This window comes from Cupressus sempervirens, chromosome 2, assembly GCF_028749045.1.
Source record: "Cupressus sempervirens isolate cs-2001-9-10 chromosome 2, ASM2874904v1, whole genome shotgun sequence".
NCBI lineage: Eukaryota > Viridiplantae > Streptophyta > Pinopsida > Cupressales > Cupressaceae > Cupressus > Cupressus sempervirens.
In genome coordinates, this window is record NC_143119.1 from 276,997,097 (window position 1) to 277,024,766 (window position 27,670).

Below are 27,670 nucleotides of genomic sequence, written 5' to 3' on the forward strand. Positions count from 1 at the left end.
GCTTTTTAACAAGATATATTTATGTTAATGTTTACTCAATCAAAGTTGCATATTAATCTTAGTAAATTTCGCGAGGTGATCCTGTATCCCCTGGCCCTTTTTTGTGAATTGTAATCTTAGTAAATTTTATTAATTGAAAAGGACTATTCATCAAAAAAGTTGCATATTAATTAATGGTAAAAGCTATTAAAAATGATTTTCGATAATGTCATTGGTAACAAGAACTGAGAAGAACATAAAAATGCAGCCTGACAAGCCCAATCCTCGGAATAGCCGTAGCGCACAGGTCAAAAGGAACACTTGGCATCTCAAAATGATTTTTAGAATGGTGTCAGGCAGACTACCATGTAGAATATAATTTTTTTTGATGACCGCATATTTAACCAATGTTCTGGTGATGAAAATGCTCAAAGTCTACTAGCATAGTGTAGGCGTGGCTTCATATTCATGTCCCATACTGCATGCATTTGTTAATACTAATCCTTCTATTCGATCTAAATGTCTGTCAACATCTATAATCAAAACAAATTGACTGCAACAAATTTTTCAGTCTGCTTGTTCTTGCCATCAGAGCTTTCATTTTTCTCATACAATAAGAAGAAGAAAAATGTCCATGTTCTTGAATTGAGGAAACTCTGTATTTTGGAGATAAATGTAAAGAGTCTCTGAGCAACCCTTTTTAATAAAAATTCCCCCACAATTCCCACAATGTATATAGCAAACAATGTTCAATTAAAATAAATCCTACCATGACTTTCAACTGTAGTTCAGTGCATGAAACAACAGTTTGAGAATCGGTGGTGTTTATTTAGAAATATGCAGTGGAATAACATTGAGTTATCCAAGAATGAAACTATAAGAAAAAGCTACGCATGTCTAGGGAAATCAACTGCTAACTATATGTTGGAGCTGGAATTAACAACAACATCACTATTCTTTATTATGTCAATACAAGAGCAGGTTTGAATTTATTTGTATATATTTATTGAGTATATATTCTTTAGACTTGACTGTAGCTCAAGGATGATGTGCTAGTTTTTTGGTGGATCATTGTTTGGATTTGTAGAATAGATTGTTATATAGAGCTAAGCTAGTTAGTGCTGAAATTCAGATGGTAATGTGTCAGGGCCATGTTTTTTTTGCCATGTTCTTTCTTCATTACTTCTTCAAAGTGTCATAAAGTACAAGATTATTTTGAATTTCAAGCCAGTTGTGCAAAAGGCTCAAAAGTTATTTGTTTTTATTAAGAAACCTTAATTTGAACTCTAGCATTAAAAATGCCCAATTCTTCAGAGACAATCTCAATGAGCCAAGGATTGAGTTGGCAGCCACAGGCTCTCTTCAATCTTGCCAATTTTAACAACCTATAGCTTCCAGGTCAACCTTCATACATTGCAAATGTGTTAATATTTTGGCATGCAGGTGAGACATGTTCACATAAGACCTCAACTTGTTTATTATCCCTATCAATGTTTGAATATGAGATTGGGTTCTTATCTTGACATGCCAAGCACATTGTACTAGTTTCTCTCATTATTGCTAGGTACTTAGAACAATAAAATAGGTTTTGTTTCACTTGGACAAGAACTAAATTAATATGGTGCAGTTGAAGGTGAGTTTATTGGCAAGTTTATTTCAATATCTATTCTCTAATATTTGGTACACTAAGCTTACAACAAAACTTGAACATTTTCATTGAAGAGTTTTCCTTAATCGATGACTTATGATATAAAAATTCTATTGATTTTTAGAAGGCATTATTTTTACCTTTCAATGCCTTGCTTTCAAGCTCATGTTGTTGAAGAAAATGGCTGCCATGTTAATGCCTTTATTGTTTCTCAGTTTGGATATTTCTCCACGAATAACATGGATTTCTCATATTTTCTTGAATAAAAGCCTTCGTCACATTTTGGTGGAAGTGGTAAAAATATTAGCTACTAATATGTAGCGATACACGGTTTCGGCTCATTTTATGGGATTTGATGATTTCTAAACTAACATATTTGGACAACCCATCTGATAGGATTGGTTGGATTGTGCTTAAAGTTGTGAACCCCTATAGAGGGAGCATGCAATGACTATCTTCTACATTTCTTTTTTTTGGTGAAAGAATCAATAGGTTTTGGTCTGCTGATACTCCACTAACTTCCTAGCAGATTTTAGTAAAGCTTAAACCAAACTATGTCATGGGCCATGGAGGAGTTTTTCTCGTTGTTTGAGAAGTCCCAAGAAAAATGTGTATATGAATCAATTCACTTTGTTCTCAAAAAAATATAGGACAGTTTTATAGCAGCACACTCTTTTAAATCAAAAGATTTGAACTTTTGGAGAATAGATCATTGCTCTTTATTGTAGCAACATCAATAGAATTTTTTACCATGAATTTTGTACACTATACTTATCCTAAAGCTTGAGGTCTTTGGCTGACTTTATTGTGTTACATGTTAATTTACAATTTCGTATGGTATATCTATCCTAAAGCCCGAGATCTTTGGCTAACAATAGTGTGTTATATGTTAATTTTCATTTCCCTTGTGCAAGAAAATGTGTATCTTTTTTTTCTTTACTATGTATGCTTAAAAAGTACTAGAATTCATTCTTAACTCACTAGACATTGCCTATAGCTCATAACTAACCAAAATCATCCTGCTAGTTTTGGCAGGAACTTGGCTGCCCTGCAACTCTTGTTTTTATGTAATTACAGTGTTCTAAATCAGAGATGGTATTTGAGGTAGCATCCATTTAAAAAAATCATTATTTTCTTTGTACCTTTCAAATATATTAGGACAAAATTGATGGAAAAGGGTCTTAAAGTAGGTTACACTTGTAACATTAGTGAAGCATATTGTACCTTGTGAGAAAACATTTCATTCCATTAATGAAGAAACTCACAATATACTTGTTGTCTGACTTTTAGTCACCCATTTTTTTGGCATTTTTGGAATCATATGGTCATGTCAAGTTAGTCTAGTCAGTCTGGTGTCTAGGTCTAAGTCTTCCCTAGGATAGGGAATCTTTGTCGGGTTCCCCTTTCCTTGCCTTCATGATTAGCCGGGTGGGTTGCTATCAAAGTTTCATTATTTTGGGTAGGTTTTAGATCCTAACCCGGTAGAGACTTGTGTTTCAATGGATGTTTCTTTTCAGGCAATGGTATTTAGATGTTACAAGGAATCAGAAAAGAGTTCTTATTTGGTAATGCAATGATAAAAGCTGATGTAAAACATTCAAAGAAGTTTATTCCCATATATCAATGTATAAAAGACGGATTTCTTGCATAAATAATCATTGAAGGTTTGATATCTCAAAGTCTTCAATAAGGAAATGAAGGTATTCTTGAAAGTTTTCAAAATGAATTGGATTCAAAATATAGTGAAAAGTTTTCGTGGAAGGTTTGAAAGGATTAATAGCATCAGTTGAATAGAGTTTTGACTTCTCAAGTGCTACAAAGTGCCTCTATTGATAGAATTTATTTTGATGATGAATTGATCCCTAAACTATATTAAAGAATGAAACAATGATGATAATTGGCTTAGAGATATCATTGAAATAGAGTTATATGATGGAATGTGCAATGACCGTGCCTTCTAAAATATCATAATCTAAGTTTGAGTTTTAGTTTTTTTATCAAGTTTTGAATATAAACTTAGTCCTTTGGTGTGTATTGATGGATCGATCCTCATGACGGCACAATGTTTCAAAAAAGATCTCACTGATGTGTTGGTTAATATGCAACAGAGAATTGTAGAATGCGCCATTGCCCAAGTAACAATCAAAGTATAGAGCCTCGATTTATTTTATTTTTAGAAAGATTTTGGTCATTCTTGATTTGTTTGCAATCAATAACAATGTCTAAAGTGTCTAGAGTTGCAATTTGAAAAGTTGTAATGTGATTTTGAAGAAGAAAGGACCATTAAAAGATATAACACAATCGAGTTAAGACACCTTTTATGCATATTTTTACGGTCACTAAAGACTTCGATCTCTATTATTTTGATGCATATCTCTGTTCTTTGAGATTAAATGAAACTACTGCAACAAACACCGTGTAAAATGATTAAAAAATGGTAGAGATATGTCAAGGTGGGAGTTTTAGTTTCAGTTACACCATTACCAGTTGCACACTTGTTTTGCAAAAATCCGCTGAAAAATTTCTTGCACCATTTAGAATCTTTTTTAAAAACTATTCATCTATGTTTTTTTAGAATCTCTTGTAGAAGATTTCATCAAAAGAAAGTTCGGTTTGAAAACGTGTGCAACAAGTCAAGGTGGAAATCCTGAAATCAGCTACTCCAAAGCCATTTGTGCACCCAAAAGACAAAATCCCACTAGCTTCTATCTCCTCATTCTTGAGTCCTTTTTGAATTATAATCAAATGGGTCATTTTTAAATGATTTGAAGAACATTTGATGTGTTGAAAGTAAAGCTTAAAAGTGCTCCAAAAGTTCAGAGCAAAAAATCCCATTTTAGGTGCTCCAAGGGTGCTCAACCAATATGTTAACATGGTGATAGCAGAATAGAAGTCAAATGGTTTTGTTATTACATCTTATGTTATAGTCAGAGATCAAACACAATCCAAACCACCTAATACACATTAGTTGACAAGTTGAGTTTTATATAAAGAGTGAGCTTGTGGTGACCTAATGATAATCATTGCAATGTTTCAGAATATTTGTAAAATAGTATGTACTATCGAGTTTGAGCAGGAATTATGATGGATGAAGTTATCTGAATGGAGGAGTAATAGTTAGAAAAAGGATTGAATTCAATGCTTCTATTTTACGTGTGTGCATATAAGAGACACGGCATATGGTTAAATCATTACCGTAAGTTATAATAAGTTCAGTTTATCATGATACCAGATAGAGCCTTGTTCCAATGATCCAATAGTCTTATCAACCAAGGATGAAGATGCTGATTGTTTATTGATGATTGGCAACTTTCTATTTGATGATCTATTTCAAATCTAAATATATGAGCAGAGGAAATGATGCGACTCCAGAAGCCCAATGGATTTAGCTAAAATGTTGGTTAGAAATGAATAGTTTTAGAATTGAGAAGTCATTATTCTTGTGTCTTCTTTATTCCTTCATCCATGGTGACTATTCGAGTTCTCAGATTTGAAAAGTCTTTTTCTTTGTGTTTTGTCTCTTTGTATTCAAAGAAGAGGAAAGGTCATTGGCTCCTACGAGCCTAGTATTGTAAAGATCTATAAATTCTGTAAAGAATTTAGGATAGGGGGTTCGACTTTTGCTACATATAGTCGGAGAGCTGGAGTAGAGGGAAAGTTGTTGATGTAACAAGACTTAATATTGTAGAGTCAATAAAGGGTGTTTTATCTCAATAATTTTGGTTCCAATTAGTTAATTAGATAGTTCTTTCTCTTAATATGAGTTACAATAAGAAGGAAAGGATGTTTCATTCTTTTGTTGCAAAGATGTGAATAAACCTTAGTAAGATATGTTGTGGGATTTTTAGAGAGGAACTAATTAGAAGCTCTTTATATTTCATTTACATTTCTGTAGGTAGTTGTCAAGCATAAGAATTCGTAGGATTTGTGAGTCTTATTGCTTGGTTTTAGATTAGATAGCTCACCTTGCTTGGATTAAGTCTTGTTTAGGCTTAATTCAATTTGCCTCTTCTGCTCTCGAGTTAAGATCATACCTCGCATTAGTTTTAGGAATAAAACATAATTCCTTGAACATCATTCACATAGGGAGCTGTACCTACAAATTCAGAGAAAAGTTGGTAATCAAAAGATGGCTTTTCAACTGGCTTAATTAGATATTGTTCCAGAAACTTGGGATTTAAAGAGTCAAAACAAAAGAACAAATCTATTTACCAACAATACTATCTCATGAGAGAAAACATTGGACATCACTTTCACCTTCCCATTACCTTTTCAAACTTCCAAAGAGTGGTTAAACATCTTGGTGATTTCAATGCATAATAAATATAACCCCACTTTCAAATTTATTTGGAGATTCTCCAAAGCAATGTCCCACTGAAGTGATACCATGTTGCTTTCTTTGTAGCCAATTTCAAACTCCTTTGTAACTGATTCCTTTGGCCTCCTTGATCACCAAATTCATGTTGAACATGCAACCCCTTTTATTTGCACTTGCAATCTAAAATAGGTATAGGTGACTTCTGAGGTAGTAGCTCCACAATAAACATGGTATCCACTATGAATCAAACTATTTAACATTTCTACCCTATGAGCATTGTTCATTCAAACCTCCAAAATATTGTCTAGATATGTACCCATTCCAACCCGCAGAATCACAAAATTTGTTTGCAGAAGAAGAGATTTAAAACAGATAAAAAATAGTTTCATTGTGAGGGAACAAAAGCATGGGTTGGTCAAGTTGGGTCCCTGGTGGACCTGTGCCTAATTTTTTTTTTTCAAAACCAATCAACTGAACACCTCAAAATGATCAAACAACATCCTTGTATTGATTGGATTCTAAAAAAACCATTTATGCATCAATTAAAACCCATTTTACACATTTTCTAAGAATTATCACTTTTTCTTTAATGGGTCCTCAAATTGGCCATAAAATTTGACTGAATTAAGTAACCGAGTCAAAACATTTGTTCGACATGTTCTCTGTTACATAGACTATGATTATGCACATTCTTAGCTTATGGAGATATTTAAATCAAAAGATATTCACTGACAAAATTTCTCTTTTAAAACTAATCTTGCAAACATGTTAGAAATAGAAAATTGTATTCAATATCGGCTTCAAAAACAAGTCAAATAATCACTTGGAAAATTGCAATTTGGGATACATGTTCACTTTGATATGGAGAGTATGAATGCATATATTTGGATCATGATAAATAAAAGGTCACATTTGGTAAGCGTGCAAAGTTGGCCTCTAGGAATTGCAAAAATGGGAAGCATGGTAAACAATAACTTTTTACAAATGAAATGATTTTAGGAAAGTGTAGAAATGGATTCATCAAGACTTAAGATTTGACACCCCTGAAGTATTTTTAGAGTAGAACATAGTGGTATAATCAATTTAGGCTCATCAATCATAGTTTTAAAGTTAAATCATCACAAGGAGGGCTTCCAATATATCTACGCATCTGATTATCAGTAAAACCTTTGAAATGGCATTTGGAATTGCATTTCAAAACCAACCAAATAGATCTGTAAAAAGCTAAAGCTTGAAACATAGAATGTCTCTAACCCCTATAATATAGTGATGAAGCAATTTTCTCACTTTATTCAATCAGATCAAAGATGTTCAACACCAAACAAGGCTTCCCATATTTCTTAACAAAGAGCATCAACAAGATAACAATAAACAACCAACTTTGAGAAACTCAAAGCCCTATCAAAATATGTCAAAATGACTTGAAATTGATAACATAGGTTCTTTGAAATGCATACTAAACACTCCCAAAGTGGTGAATCGTGACACTTAACTATGTATAAGATATTCAAGTCCAAAGTATGCTTTTGAATGTTTTTTGACATTTAGACAATTTAGCAAATTTCTCAATTATTCCAAATGACACTTCATGAAATGATGCAGGGAGATGTGAGTAACTAAGGCCAATTGGCACACTTAGCTACCCAAACCACCTTGCAAGAGTTAACACAATGGAAGAAAACACAAAAGAGAATAACACCATAGATAAAGAGAACAATATTCTTTATTGATTTATGAAAATATCATCATACATACCCAACTGTAAGGCCTTCTGGGTTATGGCCAGATACAAAATACATTCAAATTTGGATTTCTAGACACATTTTAACTTATACCTCCAAGCTACTCCATCTAAGACTCCTCTACCTAAATTAATGATTAAGACTCTACCCAACACCCCTACCTATACTAATCTATGCCACAAGTTAGCCTCCAATAGAAATTAAATATCCAAAAATTGATGCCTGAAAAAAATCATGATATCTCCTAGCTTTTATTGGATTAGAACCTCTAATTTGAACTAAAGGTAATATTTTTGGTCCAATACAACCCCATAAATGCACAAGGGTTGATTCACCAAGGCTAAGTGTGCATCCAAACTGAAAGTTAAGCAAAAAAAAACTATCATGCAAAACTGCCAAAAATGTATACTCCAGGAGAGTTTCCATATCTCTCAACTTATAATGAATTAGGATTTGTGCCTTTGAAAAAAGTAAGTACTCTAGGTCCTCTTTGATCCATGAAATTTTCATCCTCTCATTCATTATAAAAATTAGTTACATGGCTCACAATAGGCATAAAAAAAGAAATGGCTCAAAAGTTGAAACATGCAGGATAGCAATGTAACCCAGGATGCTCCTACATCAAACAACTAGGGTTGGAAGAAATTTTTTTCCTAAATTATTGAAATGTCACAACTTGAGCTGAATCCAACTCAGATTGGAAAATCCATGAAGCATCTTCCAGAGATATGTTCTTCCACTTCACCAGATATTCATAATAATCTTTCCCCCTTGTGCTCTTACCAACTCTCTAATCCAATATTCATTCAATTTCTTTAATTCTCTTCTTAGGATAATCCTTTGATAGAATAACTTCATCATTTGACTCGTGATACTTGTATAAATTAGCAACACTGAATACAAGGGATATATCTATGTCATCAGGTAACTCAATTTCATAAGCATTTCCACTGTCAAACTTCTTCAATATCTTACAAGGTCCAAACTTCTTCATCTTCAGCTTACTATATGTTCCAATAGGAAATCTTTCTTTCTTTAAATGAACCATCACCTCATCACCAATTTAAAAATGATGATGTCTCCTAGAATGATCAATGTTCTCCTTATACTTTTGATTACTTTGTTCTATCCTCAACTTCACTTCCTTATGTAAAGATTCCATATAATTAGCAAATTCTTCTTCTGCATCACTTCTCTTTTCTTCATTAGCAATATCTCTCAAATTTGATATGCCTCTAGGTTGCATTCCAATAACAATTTCAAAAGATGTCTTCCTTGTACTCCTATTCACATAATTATTTTATAAAAATTTATCTTGTACCAATACCATCTCCCAATTACTTGCCTTATTCCCAACTAAACATCTTAGCAAATCATCCAAGCTTATATTCACAACTTCTATCTATCCATCTATTTATGGATGGAATGTAGAACTAAACTTCAACTCAATACCCATCTTCTTCCACAAAGTCTTCCACAAATAACCAACAAACTTGCTGTCTCTATCAGAAATAATACTTCTTTGTAATCCATGCAATCTCACAATCTCTTTAAAAAAAAATTAGCAACATGATTAGCATCTGATGTCTTCTTACATGGCATGAAATGAGCTATCTTAAAAAATCTATCCACTACAACAAATATAGAATCATACACTTTTTCTATTTTAGACAATCCAAGAACAAAATCTATACTAATGTCACTCCAAGGTTTCTCAAAAATAGTAATAGGTGTATACAAACTAGTATTTTGACTTGCTCCTTTTGTAACTTGACAAACTCCATAACTCTTTACAAATTTCTAAACATACTTATACATTTTTAGCCAATAATACTTCTCTTTTAGAAAACTTAATGTCTTATCAATTCCAAAATGTCCGGCCAATCCACCACTATGCTTTTTCTTAATCAAATTCATCCTTATAGAACTTCTAGGAATACACAACTGAATACCTTTGAACAACATACCTTCTTGAATAAAATATTCATCATATTTATTGATGTGATCTGTCAAATTTGGTGCTCTACACTCTCTTGACGCCTTAGAAAAATTGGTATCAACATCATATAACTCTTTCATCTCATCAAAACCAAGAACTTCAACTTTCATTTCAATCAACAAAGAAAGTCTTCTACTCAATGTATCAGTAACTCTATTAGTAACTTTGCAAATACTCAACCCACTTCATATGTCTCTGATGGGTAAAAGCATAAAGCTGTTTCACCCTTTTATAAAGGAAAAGGCTAACAAAAGTGTAACTACTCACCTTCAATGACATAAAATTGGTATTAATATTTTTAATTTGGAAATGAAGTAAACTAATGAAATGTGTAAAAATGGATGAAGTTCATGATTATAATTTTTAATAAGTATTTAGAATAAGAATTAATATACTTTCTTACTTTTTATAGATAATTTTTTAGGTGTTGAAAAATGCTAAAAATTAGGGGTGTAGTTCCCACCACAAAACTATATGGAAATAAACTTATTTCCTTTTGATCTTAGACTATGTTATAGATAACATATATATCTAAAATAATCAAAAATAAAAATTGGCTTTAGACTTATATTTTATCCTTTATAAGGATCGAAATCTCAACTCACCTCAAATCGATAGTTTTCATTTCCCACCACATTTTTCAAAACAAATCTATTTTTAGATTTTTTTGATATAATCTATTTTTTTTTCTCAAAATTGATATCTTTTCGAGTGTTAAAATACATGGTTGTAGAATTTTTTAAGCACAATATGCTATATCTAATTAAAACAATATAAACTCTATATGAGAATATTCTTGACTCTGTGTTCTATAAAATGGTGTTTACATATTATTAAAAAAATCATAAAAAATAGTAAGAGTTATTGAAATACCACTATTCTGAAATAATTTTATTTATTTAGTAATTGGATACAAACTAGTATAAAACATGTGATTAATAGACATTTCCAATTGGAAAAGTGTGAGACAATATATAACTTAGCTAGAATAAATTCATCTAGATCATATGCTTAAAATAATATATTTTTAGATAGAAATACTCAAATTTAGTTGTTTTGATAAGTTAGCATAAAAGGTGATACATCTTTGTACTTTTACCCATGATTCAATTTATGTTGACTTCCCAAGTACTATAAAGCTTTATGATTAGTATACAACACAAACTCCTTAGGAATCAAATAATGTCTCCACTTCTTCAATGCTTGAACAATAGTATAAAACTCTTGATCATACACAAAATACTTCATTTTAGCATCATTCAACTTCTCACTAAAGAAAGCAATAGGTTACCCTCTTGACTTAATACATCTCCTATTGCACTACCACTTGCATCATGTTCAACATGAAATACCTTATTGAAATCAGGCAAAGCCAATACATGTAACTCAACAACCTTTTGTTTTAGTCTCAAAACTCTTATCAGCTCCATCTGTCCACCTGAATTCCTTTTTATCTCCTCTCATTCTCTCAGTCATATCATTATAAAAAAAACTAAAATTCTTTATAAACTTCTTGTAGAAAGTAACCAAATGATGAAATGATCTTACCTCACACACATTCTTAGGTGTAGGCCATTACAAAATTGCTTTAACCTTCCCTAGATCCATTCTCAAACCATCAGTAGAAATAAAATATCCCAAATACATAACCTCCTCTTGCATAAAAGAACATTTTTTTCAGATTAATCATCAACTTTTCCTCTTTCAATCTCTGCAATACTTGTCTAACATGCTCAAGATGTTCTTCCTTAGTCTTGTTGAATATTAGGGTATCATCCAAATAAACAATCACAAACTTATCCAAGAATCTTTTCAAAACTTCATTCATCAACCTCATGAAAGTACTAAGTGAATTAGTCAAATCAAAATGTTGGAATATTCAAAGATGGGGAGAGTACTTCTGGGGGGGGGTGAATCAGAAGTACAACACTTTTAACCCCTCTTTACAATCCTTTAAACATATAACTGAAAAGAAAATTGCATGCAAGTAAACATATAAATGAACATAAAGTAAATCACATGGAATAACACATAACACCAGATTTGGTAACCTAGAAACTTTCCAAGAATAAGAAGGGAAAACTAGGGTGGGGGTGATACCCACAAAAATTACTGTAGCAATAATGTTCAACCATTTCTAATGGTCTGCCCTGCGAAAGGCCTGCCCTATTAAAGGCTTTACACTATGTCAATAGTGACCTAGTTAGAGGATTTACAAACACTTTACAAGAAGTGTTACCCTATTAAAGGATTTACAATAGGCTGTTAAACCCACCTAATACATAGGATTTTCAATTACCTCCTCCAAAAGGTTCTCCTACCTAGTTGTTAAGCTAACCTATCAATATAGGATTTCAACATCTAATACAATGACAAGAAAGTATTAGGAATCTTTGACTTGATTGCATACAATCCTCAATTGCTAATTTTAGGCACTTTTTTTACTCCTTCTAACCTTAATCCTCTAAGATCTAATATCTAATTGTTTTCCTTGTCCCTTGTGCTGTTCTGATCAACTAGATATGAAATGGTTGCTCTGTTCCTCTAAGTCTTACCTTCTTCACACTAAAATTTTTCTATAATCTCCCCATAGACTGTTCTAATCCACACACCTAATTGAGTATTCAACCTCCTTTTAAAGATTTTGAAGACTTAGGGTTAGGTATGGATCTATGATCCATATTGAATCTCAAGTTTCCCACTCATTCCTTGCATTTTTCTTATTAGTTGCATGCCTTCTCCATTTTTCTAATTGGCTGCATGTTGATCACATAGGGAATGTAAATAATTTTTCCTTATCCTTTTTCTATTTTGAAATCTCTCTATGTCGGCTCCAAAAATAGTTTACATTTGAGTTTGTGAGGATACAAACTCATATGTTGATTCTTTGTTGCTTAGAATATACTAGATTTCTTGTGCTTCACATATATATGATTCTAGCTCACTTGACATATACTGCATTCTGACTTGCTTAGCATCAACTGTGACTCGACACCTATATGTCACTCGGCACTTATATACTACTCAGCACCTGAAGTCACTTGACACCTATTGAAATACTAACTTGACACATATTGTGGCTCGACATACATAGTGTACTTGGATTCAATACAAAAAGTGATTAAGTGTGTTGACACTCAAATGTCAAAACTATCTAAGGACTAACAATCTCCTCCTTTGACATGAGTGTCAAAAAAACTTAACTAGACATTGCTAATCTATCCTTATGAGTAACTTATCCACAAAGTTTCAAAATTGTTCAAAATTATATCAAAATACCTTAACTCCCCCTAGCTAATTGTGCCTTGTCAATCTTGAAATCAAAATTCTATGTTGAATGTGCCTGATGCTCTTTTTCTTCTGTCCTATATCTGTATTCTATACCTGTGTCTTTGTATCTGGTTTATAAGAGCTTATGAAATTTCTACATTTGCATCAGAGAAACTTTCCATATTATAGCCAAAATTTAAATTTTGTATCTCCCCTAAAACATATATCTCCGCCTTTTTATTATTATTATTTCTCCCCCTATCTTATTATCTCCCCCTTTTTGACACTAATGTCAAAGGGCTCTAAGGAGTACTACCATACTTAGCCAAGAAAGCATTATTTACCTCCATTATTGTTTTTAGAGCTGCATCCCAATTCTGTAAAGCTATGTCAAGTGACTTGTGCTAGATGGCAGTCTCTGCAGCAAGATGTACAAGTCCATCAAGGGTAGAAAGATTTGGATCTTTCTTTAATAATGTCTCAACATAAAATTGTTCCTTGTGGAGGACTTCTAAATGAGGGGTTATGGAGGACTGGATCTGCATCAATTTTCCCTTAATATTTTCTTCCTCTATTGTTTGTATAGCTAACTCTCTTTGTGTGTGAAGCGATTGTGCAAAATGCTTGTCACTTTGAGTTGGATCTCTAGGTAATTGCATGCTAGATATTTTCAAGTTCCTTTCCAAGCTCATTATTCTTTGATTAGTTTCTTGTGTGAAATTTGAAAAGTCACACAACTTCCTATACAATGAAAAAATATTTTCAAGGACAATTTTGGCCTTATCTATTGTCTTGGCCAACTCTACCTATTCAAGTGTAATTCCACTTGATATCTTCTCATTCACCTTTCCTTGAAATTTTCTTTCTAACCATTCCATGAGTTTAGCATTGGTGTCTTGGTCTTAATTTGTCACCTAGTCAAGTATGTCTAATAGTTGCTTAATTATTGGTTTTCCTTCATCTAGTGACTGCAAGCTGAAGGCATCCATGAAGATGTCCTTTATATCATGAAGTGCTTCCTTGTGTTTGAATTATTTCCTTATTATTTCTTGCCTCATCCTTCTATCCAATGTATTTTCCATTTCAGTCATTTGTGCTATTGTGATAGTCTTGGAATCACAATTTCTTCATCTAGTTTAGGGTCTCCATAGTGAAGTACCCTGGCCACTCTTGTTGTACTTGAGCCTAGTGTTGAAAATTGCAAGGGGATAGCATCAGTGCTTGGCTTCTAAATGTTCTTAGTAGGAGTGCCAATCTTTGGTAATTCTACCAATGTCTGAATGGAAACCTATTCCTTTTCTTTTGCTACGTTCACTTTTTCATCTAATTTCTTCTCCTCTATACTAAGCATCTAAATAGTTTCACTTGTTTCACTTGGTGGAGGTGGTGGTGGAAGCATCATAATCTTAGTTCTAGTATTAGTTTATGTAAAAGTTGTATCCTTTGGTTTCACCTTTTCCTTTTGTGGTGTTGTTACTACTCTTTGTAGTTCATCTATACTCACCAATACAAGGCTTGTACACAACTATGCCTATAGAGTAGATTGGTGAAGGATCTTTGAGAGATCCTCTATGCTAAGTGGATTGATGTTCTAATCTATTTTATCAGTAACATCCTTTATGATTACTCTCTCTACAGGTGTAGTGGTTACATGAGGTGGACTGAGAGGTGGCAATTGTTTGTCTTGCACACTCTATTCATCTTCTTGTTGCTGGTCAATTTTTGCCATAGTTTCCCTTTGCTGATTCCTCCTCTTCTTTCTCCTTATTCTCCTCTTCTCCTTTCTCTTCCTCACCTTTCTTTTCCTCCTCTTTCTTTTCTTCTTCCTTTGCTTTCTCCTCTCCTTTTTGTTCTTCTACTTTCTTTTCTTCCACCTTTTCTTTGGCACTAGATTCTACCTTATTTGTTTCTTCCACCTTATCATCAATTATCTTGTATATTGTTTTCCATATCTATGTATATTTATTTACAACATCTTCAATTTTTTTTTGAAGAATGCAAAAGGCTCTATATTTGGGTGCAAATTTCCCACTATGTTTCTTGTTTGCTTTGGTTATTTGAGCCTTTGTCATATCAAGATTCACATGTGCTAAGGTAGATTCTCTAATATCCCTTTCCATCTTCAAAAAATAATGCCATATATTCTCAACTATCTCATATTTTTCCTTTGGCAGACTGTTATCAAGCTCTAGAGGTGTGTTTTTAAATTCTGCCATCATGGCATACAGAGATTCCTCTATTTTATTTTTCTCTTCCCTACTAAGCTTATTAAAATTGAGAGACTTTAAATCATTTAAATCTGCATTTTTAATCTTATTACAAAGTTTATCAATTGTAGACTTAGGAGGATGACTTACCGCTTTAAATTGGCTTATGTCCTATGACTCTATCCTCTCTTCATCATCTATGTCTGGTTGAGCCACATATCTTCTTCTTTTCTTTGGATCTTTAGTAGGCTAGGCAATGTCTTTCTTCTTTTCCTTTGATGTCTCTTTAGCCTTTTGGGTAGATGCCCTTGTAGTGGCCCTTGTTGCTATTGGCTTAGCTGGAGCTAGTTTGGTTTGAGCTTGTTTGGTGACCTTCTTAGGCTTAGGCTGAGTTGAAGGCTATATTTTTTCCTTTATCTTCATTTGCTCAATGGGTGTAGGTGCTTCCTTGGCTTCTTCTCCCTCGGCACCTTCCTCTTTATATTCTCTTTGGCCTTGTGTCAACTCAACTGGTCCTTGCCTTGGCTCTTCTCCTTCAACTTCTTCTACTTCTTCTTCTCCTCATTCTCCTTCAATGTTTTCTCTAAATGTCTTCTTTATTTTCCTTTCCATTTTATCTTTCTTTTTAATGACTAAAGCAATTTTCAACTCAATCTCAACTTTGGACTCAACAACATCATATGTCCCAAAGTGAGGAGCCTTCTTATCAATTTCTTCTATCAGTAATGATTTGATTACTGCCGAGGCTTCATAAACATCCAATTCATATCCTAATGGCCTTAGCCATCTTACCCTTAGAATTGTTGATTGAATGTAGGTGAAATCAATATCAGCTAGGAAATATATATCATTCACATGTTTTTCAACTAATGAGATTGGTATTCTCATTCTTTACTTCATAGACTTCTTAAAGTCCTCAAAGTAGCTTGTCATCTAGGCATCAAAATTGTCTCCCATATGATCAATAAACTCATTGATTTGGGTGACAACAAACTTGTTAGAATTCTAGTTCACCTTCGCAATTGAAGGGAATTCTTCCATCACATAAAAGAATATGCACATAAGAACTAAGCCAAATTTTCATTGAGCACCTTTGGATCTCCTTATAGCTTCTAGGTTCTCATTGATTTGCTACAACATGAGTTTCGCTAGATCATAGGTGTGATTTTTCTTCACCAACTTATATGCCACATCAACAACTATGTAGGGTGCATTGTTCAATCTGCTGGATTGATAGAATTTATGTGAAATTATCCTCACAACAAATTCAAGTAGGGGTTCAATCATAGTGTCAATAGTCATTCCCCTATTGTTCCATTTTCCATCTGTGTTCTTCTCAATTAAGTCCTTTTCTATCACTTCTCAAAGTCTTTGGCCAATCTAGGGTTGGGAGACTAGTAACCCCATGCACTATCCTCTTAGTAATCTTGATAGGTCCTATCTCTAGCCAAAGATATCCATCATGAATTTGACTCAGAACAATGCGAATCCATTCTATTTTGAACTTTGTAAGAAAAACTAGGGTTTTTGTTAGACCCTTCTTCTCAACAATTTGGAAGTCATCCTTCAATATTCCATTGTCACACAACTTATCATAGGCATTGAAGATTTCTAAATCACCTATGTCAACAATTTTTCAATTGTAGCACTTTCCTACATCTTGGACTATGACAACCTTGGGTGGAATGATAGCTAATGCGCCAACCGGGTCATTTTTATAAGCAACTTTAGAGATTGGCCTAAATTTGGGCTGGTTGACTTCATTACTAACAAGTTGAATCTCATGATCTTCCTTAGCCTTAGGATTTCTAGAGCTAGATGTCATTTTACTGAACTAGGGCTTTAAATGTATTAAAAACTTTAACTTTGCATAGCTCGGCACTTGATAAATACCTTTGAATCGATGAGTTCATGCTAAATCATTATTGAAATTGATGCAAATGACTATAAGGTGGCTGCTTGATCATCTCTTCACTCTTCTTGTCTTTGATCTACATTTGAATGATGTGAAAATGAACAAAATTTTACCTTATACCTATCAAAGACCTACCATTAAATGCTTTGTGCTTACAGCTATAAAACTCGGCACTTGAAGGATTCAATATGACTCAACTTCTAGTGTAGTTCATTTACTTGGCTTCCACTAGACTTCTACTTCACTCGGCTTCAACTATCAGCTCAATAGCTATTAAAAACTTGACATCCATTGGAGGTTCACTTGGCATCTAAGGGTAACTTGGCAACTTCTCCAAAATTTTCATTTTTTTTTTAACTTGGCATCTTTTCTCATGCAAGTTTCTTCTTGGCAACACTTCGTTGTTCTTTTGGAATTGGTGTATGATTTGACTTAGTATATCAGTCCCATACATTTTCCTTGTCTTAGTTGGATGAAGTGATCTCTCCATTTGATGTGTTACACTCACCTTTCATCTTTCAAGTCTTGTTCATTTGTCCTCTTATTTGTTCAACATCAACCTTCTCTTTTCCTTTGTTGACTTTTGTCTTGGATGCTTTTGACTTTGTTGGGCAATTCCTACTGATATGACCATCTTCAAGAAACTAAAACATGTAGTTTGGCTTAACCATCTATTGTATCTTCCTTTGAAATGTACTCTTATGCAATTCTCAGGGATGTGTCCATAATTCTGACAATAATGACAGCTATACTTGGTGTTGTAACCCTAGTTGTAGTGATGTGTATGATTGGTTCTTCTTGCAGGTTGATTAGGTGTACACATAGGCTTTGATCTACATTCAAATGCTCTATGTCCATAATTTTTGTAGTTGTAGTAGTGACCTTCAAATCTTGATGTCCTCATAGTCTTAGTTATACATTCATGTGCTTGATGTCCTTGCTTTTTGTACTTATGACAAAAGCTTACATTGGTGGGCTTATTATGCTGATGACTATTCTTGGTCATGCACACATTAGAGGTATGGCCCTTTTAAATGAAAAGTAGGTTTAGTATTATTACCTTTGTTTCTCCTTACTTTTGTAGTCTTCGATGATTCTCCTTGTTCAATGTTGGTGTAGCCAAGTCCTAAAGTGTCATTACTAGCCCTTGGTGATTTCAGTAATTTTTTAAAGTACTTGATAGTCTCATTACATTTGTTGTAGCTTTTTGCTATCTCCTTTTCTCTTTTTAATTATTTCTATAATTTTTCATTCTACATCTTCAAGGTGGAGATCTCAATTTCCTTCATGTTTAGGTCATGATGAACATTCATCATCTAGCTTAAGGCAACTAGCTACATGTTTGAAATCTTCTCAAACTCAATTGTCTTCTCCTCCAGTCTATTGATTAGATTTCTTTTTTCATCTTCTATCATGACCTTATCTTCAATGGCTCTCTTCTTTTGTTTAGTCACTTCAAAAAGCATTATAGCTTGTGATTCTTGTTCAAGCTTGAGTAATCTGATTTCTTCAACTTGTGCTCTATTTTTCTCCATTAGTTCTGTTATTGCTGCATCAAATTCCTTGGAATCTCCTTTAGAAAATACTTGTGTGGTATGAATCTCCTTGTAGTGTATGTCATTTTCAGCTATGGCTATCTCCTTCCTTCTTTTTAATGACTTTCTCAATTCTTCTCTGGCTTCTTCCACTTTATGTAGAGCTAGGTGCACATCAATCACTTGATTGTCTATGATCTTCCCAATTTTGAAGACTTCCATCCTTAGACCTTTTCTCTACATTGTTAGGCTTCTCCTTGTGAGAGCTGAAGGCTCTGATACCAATTTTTTGAATTTTCAAAGATGGGAAGATTATTTTTGAGGTTGGGGGGAGGGGGGGTTGTAAATAAGAAGTACAACACTTTTAACCCCATTTTACAATCCTTTAAACATATAACTAAAAAGAAAATTGCATGCAAGTAAACATATAAATGAACATAAAATAAATCACATGTAATAACACATAACACTAGATTTGGTAACCCAAAAACGCTCTAGGAATAAGAAGATAAAACTGGGGTGGGGATGATAGCCACTAAAATTACTACAACAATAAATGTTCAACCACTTATAATGGTCTGCCCTATTAAAGGCTTTACACTATGCCAATAATGACCTGGTTAGAGGATTTACAAACACTTTACCAGAAGTGTTAAAGGATTTACAATAGGCTGTTAAACCCACCTAATACATAGGATTTTTAGTTACCTCCTCCAAAAGGTTCTCCTACCTAGCTGTTAAGCTAACCTATCAATATAGGATTTTAGCATCTAATACAATGACAAGGAAGTATTAGGAATCTTTGACCTGATTGCATACAATCCTTAATTGCTGATTTTAGGCACTTGTTCTACTCCTTCTGACCTTGATCCTCTAAGATTTGATATATGATCATGTTACTTGTCCCTTGTGCTATTCTAATCAACTGGATATGAAATTGCAGCTCTGTTCCTCTAAGTCTTACCTTCTTCACACTAAATTTTTTCTATAATCTTCCCATAGACTATTCTCATCCACACACCTAATTGAGTATTTGACCTCCTTTTAAAGATTGTGAAGACTTAGGGTTAGGTATGGATCTATGATCCATATTAAATCTCAAGTTTCCTTCTCATTCCTTGCATTTTTCTTATTGGTTGCATGCCTTCTCCATTTTTCTGATTGGCTACATGTTGATCGCATAGGGAATGTAAATGATTTGTCCTTATCCTTTTTCCTTTTGGAAATCTCTCTATGTTAGCTCCAAAAATGGTTTACATCTGAGTTTGTGAGGGCACAAACTCATATGTTGATTCTGTGTTACTTGGCATATACTAGACTACTTGTGTTCAACACATATATGATTTTGGCTCATTCGACATATACTACATTCTGACTTGCTTGGCATCAATTTTGACTTGGCACCTATATGTCACTTGACACTTATATATTGCTCGACACTTGAAGTCACTCGACACTTGTTGAAATACTAAGTTGGCACACATTGTGGCTTGACATACATAGTATACTTAGCTTCAATACAAAAAGTGATTAAGTGTGTTGACACTCAAATGTCAAAACTATCTAAGGACTAACACAAAAGGCATAACCAACTATTCACACAAACCATCTTTTATCTTGAAATTAGTCTTCCATTCATCACCTTCTCTAATTTTGATCTAATGATAGCCACTTTTCAAATAAATCTTGATAAAATATCTTTCTCGACTCAAACAATCCATAATGTCATCCATCCTTGGCATAGAAAACCTATACTTCACTATGATCTTGTTAATAGCTCTGGAATCAACACGCATTTTGCATTCTCCATTCTTCTTAAGTGCTAATATAGTAGGTACAACACATGGACTCAAACTTTCTTCAATCAGATCTTTCTACAACAACTCATGCACTTATCTGTTAAGTTCCTTATTCTCTATAGGTGTCAATCTATATGATGATTTGTTCAAAAAAATAGCTCTAGGAATCAAATCAATACAATGATGTAAACTTCTCATTGGAGGTAAACCATTAGGTATGTCCTCTGTAACAATCTCTTTATACTCATTCAACAATTTTGCAATTTCTTCTGGGACTCAGTCATTAGTACCAACACTCGGTCCTCTAGGAACTATAGCAAAAAAAATTTGATTATGCTTTACTTCCTTTTCAAATTTCTTTCCATTAACCATGAAAACTTTTATTGCAATAAAACTAACCTCATCTAGACTCTCAATCAAAGACAACAATATTTTCTTCTTCCCATTTACCCAAAGAGTATATTGACTCAATCTTCCATCATGTACAACATATCTATCATATTTCCAAGGTCTACCCAACAAAATGTGACAAAAATCCATAGTCATAATATCACACAACACTTCATCAAATTAATGTCCAATCTTGAACTTCACAATACATTGTTAACTTACCAATATCTTATGCCCATCTTTGATCCATGAAACATGATAGGGTTTAGGATGCTTCAGCCTCTATAACTACAACTTTGTAACTAGCTCTTCTAATGCAAAATTTGTAGAACTTCCACTATTAATGATCACCTTGCAAAAATTTTCAGCCATCTTGCATCTGGTCTTGAAAAGACTTCTTCTCAAAATAGGTTCCTCATTGCTTCCCTTGTTACATAAGGTTCTTCTCAGGATCAGATTGTTTCTAGCCTCAAGTCCACTTGGTGAACTCTTAATATCCTCTCGTATCACAACATTTCTATTATTCTACTCATTTTCAAAAGATCTACGTTCAAATGATCTATTCCCTTCTCTACCACATCTAAAACAATTACCATGAAAACTACCTCTAGAATAAGAATTACATCTTCCTTGGTAAGAACTATGACCTTTCCATTCGGTCTTATCTTTGTTATCATTCTTTCATTTAGATTTGTCTTTATCTTGCATAAAACTATTAGATCTACCACCTTCACCATAACATCTACCTCTACCTCTCTAGAATTTACCACCTCTACCTCTTTCTCTTTGTTCATGCTTCTTTGTCAAGATCTCCTCAGCTTTCAAAGCATATTGATATGCTTCTTCCATGCTTTCCAACTTCACAAAACTTATTTCATCTTGAATTCTAGATCTCAATCCATTTATGTACCATGTAATTTTCTCAACATCATCATCCACATGTCCAAATCTGATATCGAATCTATATAATTCCTCAATATACTCTTTCACAATCATGTCCTTTTGTCTCAAAATTTGCATCTTTTGCAACAAGTTAACTTGGTAATTAGTAGGAAGGAATTTTTTCTTTACCTTGTTTACCATTTTGACCCAAGTTTTGATCTTCTCCTTTCCTCTCCTTTGTCTATCAGTTTACAAATGCTCCCAATATAGTGAAGCATGACCTTTTAGCCTAGTAACTACAATTTTCACCTTCCTATTATCAAGAGTGTTTTCATACTCAAAGAACTTCTTCATATAAGAGATCCAATCCAACACAACATTGTTATCCAATTTTCCATCATGAGGAACTACTTCTACAGTAGGCTTTGAATTTTCCCTAGACAACACTCTCAACAACCTTGCCTCATTTTGGTCTTCTTTAGGTTTTTGATTAAGGTTTGGTGCTACTAATTCATCATTACTTATTTCCTCAAGATGCACTCCTCTTCTCTAGGCTTTCTCCACAACATCTAATCTAGCTACAATTTGTCTCAATGCATGTAACATGACATTATCCACATTTCCTCTGCCATGAACCATCTTTACAAATCAAGTTCTTGAAAGATCATAATGCTCTACAAGTTATAGGTCAAATTCATAGATCTACAACCCTACAACCAAATTTGAATTAGGGTTCTACATGATCGAATCTCCACAAGGATGAACCTCAAGCTCTAATATCACCTAACATAGGGAGATGTGAGTAACAAAGGCCAATTGGCACACTCAGCTATCCAAACCACCTTGCAAGAGTTAACAAAATAGAAGAAAACAAAAAAGAGAAAAACACCAAAAATATAGAGAATATTATTCTTTATTGATTCATGAAAATATCATCATACATGCCTAGCTCTAAGGCCTTCTAGGTTACAACCAGATACAAAATACATTCAAATTTGGATTTCCAAACACATGTGAACTTCTACCTTCAAGCTACTCTACGTCAGACTCCTCCACCTAAATTAATGATTAAAATTCTATCTAAGACCTGTAATTATACTAATCTAAGCCAAAAGTCAGCCCAGAATGCTAAAATCTAACATTAAATGCTTGAAGAGACACAAGTCGACCTCCAACAGAAATTAAATGTCCAAAAATTGATGCCCAAGAAAAATTATGATATCTCCTAGCTCCAATTGAATTAGAACCTAAAATTTGAACTAATTGTAGTACTTTAGGTCCACTACAACTCCTTAAATTCACAAGGTCTGAATCACCAAGGACAAGTGTGCATCTAACCCAAAATTTAAGCACAAAAAACTATCATGCAAAATTACTAGAAATTGATACTCCAGGAGAATTTCCATATCTCCCAACTTATAATAAATTAGGACTTGCACCTTTGATAAAAATAATCTAGGTCCTCTTTAGTCCTTGAAATGGGAATCCTCTCATTCATTGTGAAAAATTAGTTACATGGCTTGCAATAGGCATCCAAAAACTAGAAAAATACAGTTCCAGTAGCAAGGTAAAAATGACTCAAAAATTGAAACATATAAGATAACAGTGCAACCCAAGATGCTCTTGGACCATGAAATGAGTTCAAATTTTAATTGATAACCATGAGACATGTGCATATATTGAATTAAAGGAGTGGAACAACTAAAATTTATCATAGGTCTCAAAATGATAGTCAGGTACATATACATGAAGAGGCATTTATAGGGGCATTTTTAACAAATTTTTTCAAATAGGTACTCAAAATCCTTATGCAATTTTGAATCCTAGTGCAAGGGTTTTCATGATCCTTCATAGATTTACACACCATCATGCTATATTTGATTGTAGTCATTTACTAAATTCACTTTGGGAAAAAGTTATCTTCCTCTAAATTAGTATATTTTTCTTCAACCAATTTTGTCTTTAAATGTAGGGGATTCATTAACTTCATAAGATGACTCATACTCTCCTTCATAAAATTTGTATACTCCTTAACTTCATAAGAATTTTATAGATAATCTGTAAGAGTAGTATCATATTACTTAGAGAAAGTGATAGGATTATAAGGGAATTGAAAATATCTATAATTTTCATTAATAATCACCAGAAAAGCTTCATGTAGAGTAGGTATATTTTTAAGATTATTCCTACGATCCTTGAAGCTATCCTTAATTAACAACCAAATATTAAATGTTTAATATTTATAAACTTGTACATTGAGGTGAAAGTTATTTAAAAACTCAAAATAGTTCCCAAAGACATAATTTAAATTAACATCCAAATTAATTTAATCCTTTAATACTTTAATGATTTAGATATGTACCTTCTTCAAATTAGACAATTCATAGTTGATCTTCTTTTGTCTATTCATCCCCAACTTTTTTTGTTGTTTGTTTATTTTATTAAAACCTTGAATAGTAAAGTCCAACTAGTTGTTGTCCCTACAAAATTTTATGTCCAAAGGAGCTTCATCACCTCTTCCACTATTTATCATTTGTAAAGACCTTTATCCTACATAAAACAACATTACAAACATTCCAAGAGAAAGAAAATTTCTCTACATGATACTTATGTCCCTTCATGAAGGAAATCTAGATATGGCAAAAGACCACCCTTATTGAATATTTTCCTAATTTATTATTGGTATTTAGTCTTGTATAATTGATGTGCTCAAATTTTCTATTATTACCTCCCATTTCTAATGAACAAAACTCTAAGGAATGCTAAAACCAAAGAAATGCAACTTAAAATTTAAGTTCCAGACAAACTACAACTCATGTGAGAATAATTTTTATCATGATCCATTGAGAATTCAACATACTAGGTTATTTGGAAATTGAATTCTTTAAAAAAATCAAGTTGTCAGGTTTCCTATCATAGGCTCTAATTATCATTAAAAACATCACCTCTCATATTCCATGAACTATCCATCCTTTAAAGAGTGTTTACCTCAATATCCAAGGGGTCCTACTTAGGCTACAATATATTTTTTTATTATTAATCCCTATATTGGAAAATATATGATTAAATATGTTGGTCTTTGGAAAAGCATGAGAGACATAGAAATTTTAGAGGGAAGAAATATTTTCTTTATAGCTATTAATCTAGTTCTTTGTAGTTCATTGAAGTTTATGAAAAATTCTGATATAATTTATAGTATATTTTGAATCTCATTTTAATCAAACTTTAACTTACTTAAGACACTAATAGGGAAGAAAGCCATGAGAAACAAAAAAAAAAAATTGGCTCATTAGTTTTTACATAACAACCTACACGGAACACTTCAATAAAAATAAAGATATCATTTTCGTCGCTTATAATTCCCTCCTATCCAATTTGGCTTGGATATGAATATGAAACCCTATAATGATAGTAAGATGTTAATCTAAAAATGTTATGAACATATATAATTAAATTTTAGAGAGATAATTGTAGGGCCCATAATGATGTTAATATATATAATTCTTTTATAATGAAAATTATTAAATATTCAATATATTTGACTTTTAAAGATCTATTATTCATATGTAGCATTTGACAAATGGATTTCATAATTGATATGATAGGATATTCTAAATACACAATTACATAGAAATACACCAAATATGAAGATGAATATTTGAATACATTCCTTTCCTTTCTCATGATTATGACCAAATATAACCATTCACTAAAATAGACATGTATATTTATATCATATAATTATATAGCATGCACATGTTTATATAGTATGGTTACTTTTATATAACTCCTTCAAAAGCACATAGTATATATCTAGGTTGAAATTGGTTGTATATTTTCTACTTAAAGTTTCTATGTAAAGTTGTTGTAGGAGATTCTTGGTAATCATAACAAACAATGGAAACATAGAAGGATCTATAAGGTTGTTATTCATTACTTAATATGTTGCACATGTATGAAGAAAAGGCTATATGGAGAATCCAAGAACAAATCCAAGAATACTTCCTAGTGTAACACACATAAACACAACACCAAGAACACAAAAATAAGAAGCTAATATATAGATCCACTGAATATATGATTACAATTTTCCAAAAGTAAGGCTTATCTTGTTGCAGATTTTAATTACAATGGAAAATAAAATTTCAGCTTTAGTGCTATAAAATGTTGATTCTAAATATGTTTTTCTTCCTTTCTCATCCTCCTCCTTACACTACCTCTAATGAAAAACTAGATTTCAATATATAACCATCAGGACACATACATAAGTGGATAGATACATTTACTAAAAATATAGGTACTATATCAAATAAAAAATCAGAGACCACACCATGTAACCAACTATGATTAGTTAACTTAAAAATAGGTCTACACATGATCCAAGAAGCCACTACCAAAACCATGGAAGGTTGCAAGAACACATGAACTTAATCAATCGAAACTACCACACATTACTCAAGGTGCTACCTATGAATACATCTCAAGAAATAAATAATGATAAATTAAAATAAATGAAACAACAAGATCTATTAAAAAGGCATGAAATCAAATATCAATTCATGCCAAGGAACTTTTTTTCTAGATGAGATAAACACAAAGAAAAAGAATATCTATACAATCACCACACTAAATGAACAAATGGAAGAAACTATTTTTTATTTGATGCAATATGGCCAAGTATCCCAAGGCTTTAAGGCATTAAATACCTATGCTAAATAAGAAAATTATTTCCATAGAATGAAATATGACCACTCTATGAAAAACTATAATGATCCAACATAGACTGAGCAATACATATCCTCTTGTCAAAAGGTATATTCTATTATTGAACAAGATACTCCATATAATCCTTACCTCTAGTGCTTTTCCTAACTCTCATATAAAAAATTCTCTCAATTCCTTATGTTCTCTTCTTAGCATAATCAATAATGTCAACTATCTCATCATCAAACTCAAAGTATTCGTAGATATTGACAATATTGAATATAGGTGCACTAGTAGAATTTAAGCAATAAATGAGTACGTGATTAATGCTTTTAGTCACAAGAATACAAATCTTAGTTACACAACTAAAAGTGATCAACTTTTAGAATTTTGTTTGCATTTATAAATAACAGTGACTATATAAATGACTAATTTAGTCACCAAGTAAAATTGCAAGGTTTTGTAAAGATAAGTGGCCAAATGAATGATCAAATAAATGACTAAATAACTAGTCATTAATAATTCAAGCACTCCCTAGGGTATCAGAATTGCCTTGAACATAGGTTGTCAAATAAATTTGGGTTTACATTAAGGAAAACATTTTGCAAGATCCACAAAATAAGAAAAAAATAATATGTGATGACAAATTATGTATAGTATTCAAAAATTCTTCTATTGACATGTTTGAGATGAGCAAAGTACTCTCAAATCATATTTTCTGACTTGATAAAGAAAATGAATGTTTAGAGGACCCAAAACCAAAGGAAAAATGGTAGAAACCTGAAAAAATGGATGTTGGAAAAGGGAAAGGAGTAGATGCCAAAGCAAAAACATCAGGCTTGTGTTTACCTCTTCCCCTCTCAGATGCTCTTGTAACATTTATTGGAACTGGTGAAAGTGAATTGTCAAGAGCAGAGGTGGTCAAGTGAATATGGGGATATATAAATGATAATAATCTATAGGACCCTTCAGATAAGAGGAGAATTATTTGTGATGAGAAACTACATGAACTATTTGGATGTGATACACTTAATGGTTTTGAGGTCAACAAGATTTTGTCAACTCATTTCTTGAAATCATAGCCTCTATTGTAGCTCTGTATAGGGACTACTACTCTGTGTTTCACATTGGTAGATTTTGATCAAATTTCAAGCTCATTGCCAGTTATAGTTACTCACACTATGGAGTGAGGGAGATTGTTGGCATGGAAAAGAAGCATTTTGCTACTATTTAACATAGAATATGTGGACTAATTATTATGTGCTAAGTGGAATATGATAAG

The 27,670-nt window shown here is 32.7% G+C and overlaps 1 pseudogene; it reads left to right on the forward strand.

The window, feature by feature from the left end:
* Nucleotides 1-205: 205 nt before the first annotated feature.
* LOC149572122 (uncharacterized) lies at nt 206-27,470 on the forward strand (annotated as a pseudogene).
* Nucleotides 27,471-27,670: the final 200 nt, after the last annotated feature.